Here is a 6,955-nt window from a genome sequence, read left to right as displayed (position 1 = left end):
TTTGAGTTTGGTGTGGAGGAAGTTTTCAAGGGTCAAGAGAGGAGGATGATACAATATGATCAAGAAGAGTGAAAAGTCTAAGCTTGGGGATGCCCCCGTGGTTCATCCCTGCATATTTCAAGAAGACTCAAGCATCTAAGCTTGTGGATGCCCAAGGCATCCCCTTCTTCATCGACAACTTATCAGGTCACCTCTAGTGAAATTATATTTTTATTATGTCACATCTTATGTGCTTTACTTGGAGCGTCTGTATGTTTTTATTTTTGTTTATGTTTGAATAAAATCGGATCCTAGCATTCCTTGTGTGGGAGAGAGACACGCTCCGTTTGTTCATATGAACACTGGTGTTCTTAGCTTTATTTTTAATGTTCATGGCGAAGGTTTGAAACTGCTTCGTTCATTGCTATTTGGTTGGAAACAGAAAATGCTTCATGTGGTAATTGGTATATTGTCTTGAATGATTTGATACTTGGCAATTGTTTTGCTCAAATAGATCATGGTTAAGCTCTTGCATCATGTAGATTGCACCTATTAGTGGAGAACTACTGTAGAGCTTGTTGAAATTTGGTTTGCATGATTGGTCTCTCTAAAAGTCTACATATTTTCTGGTGAAGTGTTTGAACAACAAGGAAGACAGTGTAGAGTCTTATAATGCTTGCAATATGTCACGCCCCGAGACCAGGCCTGGACGAGACAGCCGCCGCGCGCCTATAAACCGAGAGGCTTATACTCGCGCAAGGCTAAAAATGCAGGCTTAAACCAGCACAGTGGATCTCGAGAAACTCATCTATTCAATATTTTACAAGTTTCTTTACAAATGCACTAGAAAGACAACTAGATTCTCTAATCGCTTCCCACCCGCTGGTCTAGCCTAAACCTCCGCCGACGAGGTCTTCTGCTGCGCAACTCTGATAAAAATATTGGGGAGCTGGGATGAGTACGACAAGTCATACTCAGCAAACCGATTATACACAATCATATAAATTGTAAAATAGAAATGCTTTTCGAAAAAAACAACAACATGTGGTTAAGGTATTAGGCAATTTAAAACACATGGTGCCACACATGAAAGTAAGTTTCCCTACCCGGGAATCACAGGGGTGAAATTCACACTTTTACACTCTGCAGAGGGGTACTCCGACATCGACAGTCTTGACTAGGTTGCGCTAGTCAAGCAGTGTTCTTATACCCGCTAAGACCCGGACACTCTGACCTACTGATGCCGGTCGCTCCTACGGATCCATCACCGACACGTTCCCGAACAGAGGCCATCCCCAGCGGAGAACACAGACAGTCCCATACCTGAACTGTGACCGGTACAATATGTTTACCTTCGTAGCACCAAGTTTGCTCTTATCAAAACATGTATCTCTCATGTTGATCACTTTCTATCGATATTCGCGCTAATGCCCGATTCGTACCGGTGGCTCCAGCGGATCCATCACCGCGTAACGACACCGGCGGATTAGCCCACAAATATCTCATATCTCATATCAAATACTAAATCAGGTATTTTAGCAGCAAAACCTACTTTACAAAATATATAAGAGGGTATAAAGCAGCTTGCCTGAATCATATATCATCTATCTTGAAATAATACTTCCTCCACCGATAATAAATCCGCAGCTATATAGACGGATGGTAGATATTATTCTTCGTATCTACGGCTTCGTCTCTGTACGATCTAACAAAGACAGCCTACGCTATGTATTTCTATCTCCTCTTAACTCCTAAACATGGATGCATGCTCAGGTCTCAACCGTTCTCTCACTCTCTCTATGCTCGGGCACTCTATGCAGCCAAACGATACTATGCTTTGAGCAGTAGCGCGCGAGAGCTTCTATTTATAGGTTGCAAGGGCGGTCAAGCGGTGTTAAAATATCTGAGCTGCCTGGGATACTACTACTTCTTCTCCTATCTCTACCTGACACGTACGAGCTGACTCATCTTTCCCTGGCCATGCACAGGTCCACGCAAGACTTGGCCGACCAGACCTTGCCGACATGGTTCAGCTCCATCTTACATTGCATCACTACATGCGTGTACTACTCAATGATTCCAGGCTAACTAATTAATTACTACAAGCTAGTTCTTATGCACAAAACGTATACTCCTCTAATATTTGCAGAATTCATATATCAGTACCCAATTTAAATACTATAAATTAGCACAAAACAAACTGATTAGAAGCTAATTATTTTCCAACTTACAATATTCAATAACTTAAAAATATGGGTTGTCACATCCTCCCCACCTTATTAGAATTTCGCCCTCGAAATTCACATAAAACATGATATCCTAACATCTTATTTGAACAACTCTAATCATCCGTCTGCATATGCTAAAAACATGATCCTATGCACACTTAAGAATTTATAAACACGGTAAGAAAAATTAGCAATCATTTCAGCTACCATGCGATGAAAATAAAAACCCAAGTACACAGCAGCAGTCTAGTAGTGCAATCACTATCGCTAGTTGACTATGCCTATAACAAATCTAGTCTAGTCATGGAAATTTAAGAAATCCAACAACACGCATCAATTTTAGTTTACTTGCAAGAAAATATTTCTACCGATGACTAGTCGCAAAATCTATTATCTACCCATCTTTTTTCCCGCGTCCTAACCTAGAGCTCTGATACCACTTTAACTGTCACGCCCCGAGACCAGGCCTGGACGAGACAGCCGCCGCGCGCCTATAAATCGAGAGGCTTATACTCGCGCAAGGCTAAAAATGCAGGCTTAAACCAGCACAGTGGATCTCGAGAAACTCATCTATTCAATATTTTACAAGTTTCTTTACAAATGCACTAGAAAGACAACTAGATTCTCTAATCGCTTCCCACCCGCTGGTCCAGCCTAAACCTCCGCCGACGAGGTCTTCTGCTGCGCAACTCTGATAAAAATATTGGGGAGCTGGGATGAGTACGACAAGTCATACTCAGCAAACCGATTATACACAATCATATAAATTGTAAAATAGAAATGCTTTTCGAAAAAAACAACAACATGTGGTTAAGGTATTAGGCAATTTAAAACACATGGTGCCACACATGAAAGTAAGTTTCCCTACCCGGGAATCACAGGGGTGAAATTCACACTTTTACACTCTGCAGAGGGGTACTCCGACATCGACAGTCTTGACTAGGTTGCGCTAGTCAAGCAGTGTTCTTATACCCGCTAAGACCCGGACACTCTGACCTACTGATGCCGGTCGCTCCTACGGATCCATCACCGACACGTTCCCGAACAGAGGCCATCCCCAGCGGAGAACACAGACAGTCCCATACCTGAACTGTGACCGGTACAATATGTTTACCTTCGTAGCACCAAGTTTGCTCTTATCAAAACATGTATCTCTCATGTTGATCACTTTCTATCGATATTCGCGCTAATGCCCGATTCGTACCGGTGGCTCCAGCGGATCCATCACCGCGTAACGACACCGGCGGATTAGCCCACAAATATCTCATATCTCATATCAAATACTAAATCAGGTATTTTAGCAGCAAAACCTACTTTACAAAATATATAAGAGGGTATAAAGCAGCTTGCCTGAATCATATATCATCTATCTTGAAATAATACTTCCTCCACCGATAATAAATCCGCGGCTATATAGACGGATGGTAGATATTATTCTTCGTATCTACGGCTTCGTCTCTCTGTACGATCTAACAGCACAGCCTACGCTATGTATTTCTATCTCCTCTTAACTCCTAAACATGGATGCATGCTCAGGTCTCAACCGTTCTCTCACTCTCTCTATGCTCGGGCACTCTATGCAGCCAAACGATACTATGCTTTGAGCAGTAGCGCGAGAGCTTCTATTTATAGGTTGCAAGGGCGGTCAAGCGGTGTTAAAATATCTGAGCTGCCTGGGATACTACTACTTCTTCTCCTATCTCTACCTGACACGTACGAGCTGACTCATCTTTCCCTGGCCATGCACAGGTCCACGCAAGACTTGGCCGACCAGACCTTGCCGACATGGTTCAGCTCCATCTTACATTGCATCACTACATGCGTGTACTACTCAATGATTCCAGGCTAACTAATTAATTACTACAAGCTAGTTCTTATGCACAAAACGTATACTCCTCTAATATTTGCAGAATTCATATATCAGTACCCAATTTAAATACTATAAATTAGCACAAAACAAACTGATTAGAAGCTAATTATTTTCCAACTTACAATATTCAATAACTTAAAAATATGGGTTGTCACATCCTCCCCACCTTATTAGAATTTCGCCCTCGAAATTCACATAAAACATGATATCCTAACATCTTATTTGAACAACTCTAATCATCCGTCTGCATATGCTAAAAACATGATCCTATGCACACTTAAGAATTTATAAACACGGTAAGAAAAATTAGCAATCATTTCAGCTACCATGCGATGAAAATAAAAACCCAAGTACACAGCAGCAGTCTAGTAGTGCAATCACTATCGCTAGTTGACTATGCCTATAAGAAATCTAGTCTAGTCATGGAAATTTAAGAAATCCAACAACACGCATCAATTTTAGTTTACTTGCAAGAAAATATTTCTACCGATGACTAGTCGCAAAATCTATTATCTACCCATCTTTTTTCCCGCGTCCTAACCTAGAGCTCTGATACCACTTTAACTGTCACGCCCCGAGACCAGGCCTGGACGAGACAGCCGCCGCGCGCCTATAAATCGAGAGGCTTATACTCGCGCAAGGCTAAAAATGCAGGCTTAAACCAGCACAGTGGATCTCGAGAAACTCATCTATTCAATATTTTACAAGTTTCTTTACAAATGCACTAGAAAGACAACTAGATTCTCTAATCGCTTCCCACCCGCTGGTCCAGCCTAAACCTCCGCCGACGAGGTCTTCTGCTGCGCAACTCTGATAAAAATATTGGGGAGCTGGGATGAGTACGACAAGTCATACTCAGCAAACCGATTATACACAATCATATAAATTGTAAAATAGAAATGCTTTTCGAAAAAAACAACAACATGTGGTTAAGGTATTAGGCAATTTAAAACACATGGTGCCACACATGAAAGTAAGTTTCCCTACCCGGGAATCACAGGGGTGAAATTCACACTTTTACACTCTGCAGAGGGGTACTCCGACATCGACAGTCTTGACTAGGTTGCGCTAGTCAAGCAGTGTTCTTATACCCGCTAAGACCCGGACACTCTGACCTACTGATGCCGGTCGCTCCTACGGATCCATCACCGACACGTTCCCGAACAGAGGCCATCCCCAGCGGAGAACACAGACAGTCCCATACCTGAACTGTGACCGGTACAATATGTTTACCTTCGTAGCACCAAGTTTGCTCTTATCAAAACATGTATCTCTCATGTTGATCACTTTCTATCGATATTCGCGCTAATGCCCGATTCGTACCGGTGGCTCCAGCGGATCCATCACCGCGTAACGACACCGGCGGATTAGCCCACAAATATCTCATATCTCATATCAAATACTAAATCAGGTATGTTAGCAGCAAAACCTACTTTACAAAATATATAAGAGGGTATAAAGCAGCTTGCCTGAATCATATATCATCTATCTTGAAATAATACTTCCTCCACCGATAATAAATCCGCAGCTATATAGACGGATGGTAGATATTATTCTTCGTATCTACGGCTTCGTCTCTCTGTACGATCTAACAGCACAGCCTACGCTATGTATTTCTATCTCCTCTTAACTCCTAAACATGGATGCATGCTCAGGTCTCAACCGTTCTCTCACTCTCTCTATGCTCGGGCACTCTATGCAGCCAAACGATACTATGCTTTGAGCAGTAGCGCGCGAGAGCTTCTATTTATAGGTTGCAAGGGAGGTCAAGCGGTGTTAAAATATCTGAGCTGCCTGGGATACTACTACTTCTTCTCCTATCTCTACCTGACACGTACGAGCTGACTCATCTTTCCCTGGCCATGCACAGGTCCACGCAAGACTTGGCCGACCAGACCTTGCCGACATGGTTCAGCTCCATCTTACATTGCATCACTACATGCGTGTACTACTCAATGATTCCAGGCTAACTAATTAATTACTACAAGCTAGTTCTTATGCACAAAACGTATACTCCTCTAATATTTGCAGAATTCATATATCAGTACCCAATTTAAATACTATAAATTAGCACAAAACAAACTGATTAGAAGCTAATTATTTTCCAACTTACAATATTCAATAACTTAAAAATATGGGTTGTCACACAATATGTTCTTATGTAAGTTTTTCTGTACTGGTTCATACTTGTGTTTGCTTCAAACAACCTTGCTAGCCAAAGCCTTGTACTGAGAGGGAATACTTCTCGTGCATCCAAATCCTTGAGCCAAAAACTATGCCATTTGTGTCCACCATACCTACCTACTATGTGGTATTTCTCTGCCATTCCAAAGTAAATTGCTTGAGTGCTACCTTTAAAATTTCATTCCTTGTCGTTGCAATATATAGCTCATGGGAAAATAGCCTTAAAAACTATTGTGGTAAAGAATATGTCTTATGTGTCTTATTTCTTATAAGTTGCTTGTTGAGCGGTAACCATGTTTCTGGGGACGCTATCAACTATTACACCTTTGTTGAATATCATGCGAGTTGCTATGCATGTTCGTCTTGTCTGAAGTAAGGGTGATTTATCATGATTAAATGGTTTGAGTATGCATATTGTTAGAGAAGAACTTTGGGCCGCCAACCAAAGCCATGTATCATGGTGGAAGTTTCAGTTTGGACATTAATCCTCAATCTCTTATGAGAATATTATCTGTTGCTGAATGCTTATGCATTAAATAGGAGTCCATTATCTGTTTTCTATGTTGTCCCGGTATGGATGTCCTAAGTTGAGATCTATCAAAAACGAGAAATCAAATGCGATCTATCTCCTTGGACCTTTGTACAGGCGACATAGAGATACCCCTTTGTGACACTTGGTTGAAACATATGTAAT

The 6,955-nt window shown here is 41.6% G+C and overlaps 2 long non-coding RNA genes across 2 annotated transcripts; both read right to left on the bottom strand.

The window, feature by feature from the left end:
* Window positions 1–772: 772 nt before the first annotated feature.
* LOC139830725 (uncharacterized) lies at window positions 773–1,671 on the bottom strand. The gene is made up of 2 exons (XR_011744076.1): window positions 1,568–1,671; window positions 773–908 (listed from the first exon to the last, which is right to left on the bottom strand). It is a non-coding gene; the product is annotated as an uncharacterized lncRNA (long non-coding RNA).
* Window positions 1,672–2,758: 1,087 nt separating this feature from the next.
* Window positions 2,759–6,218, bottom strand: LOC139830724 (uncharacterized). The gene is made up of 2 exons (XR_011744075.1): window positions 3,558–6,218; window positions 2,759–2,898 (listed from the first exon to the last, which is right to left on the bottom strand). It is a non-coding gene; the product is annotated as an uncharacterized lncRNA (long non-coding RNA).
* Window positions 6,219–6,955: the final 737 nt, after the last annotated feature.

This window comes from Lolium perenne, chromosome 4 (genome assembly GCF_019359855.2).
Source record: "Lolium perenne isolate Kyuss_39 chromosome 4, Kyuss_2.0, whole genome shotgun sequence".
Taxonomy (NCBI): domain Eukaryota; kingdom Viridiplantae; phylum Streptophyta; class Magnoliopsida; order Poales; family Poaceae; genus Lolium; species Lolium perenne.
The sequence above is the reverse complement of the archived record's forward strand: the minus strand, read 5'-3'. Positions and strand labels throughout refer to the sequence as shown.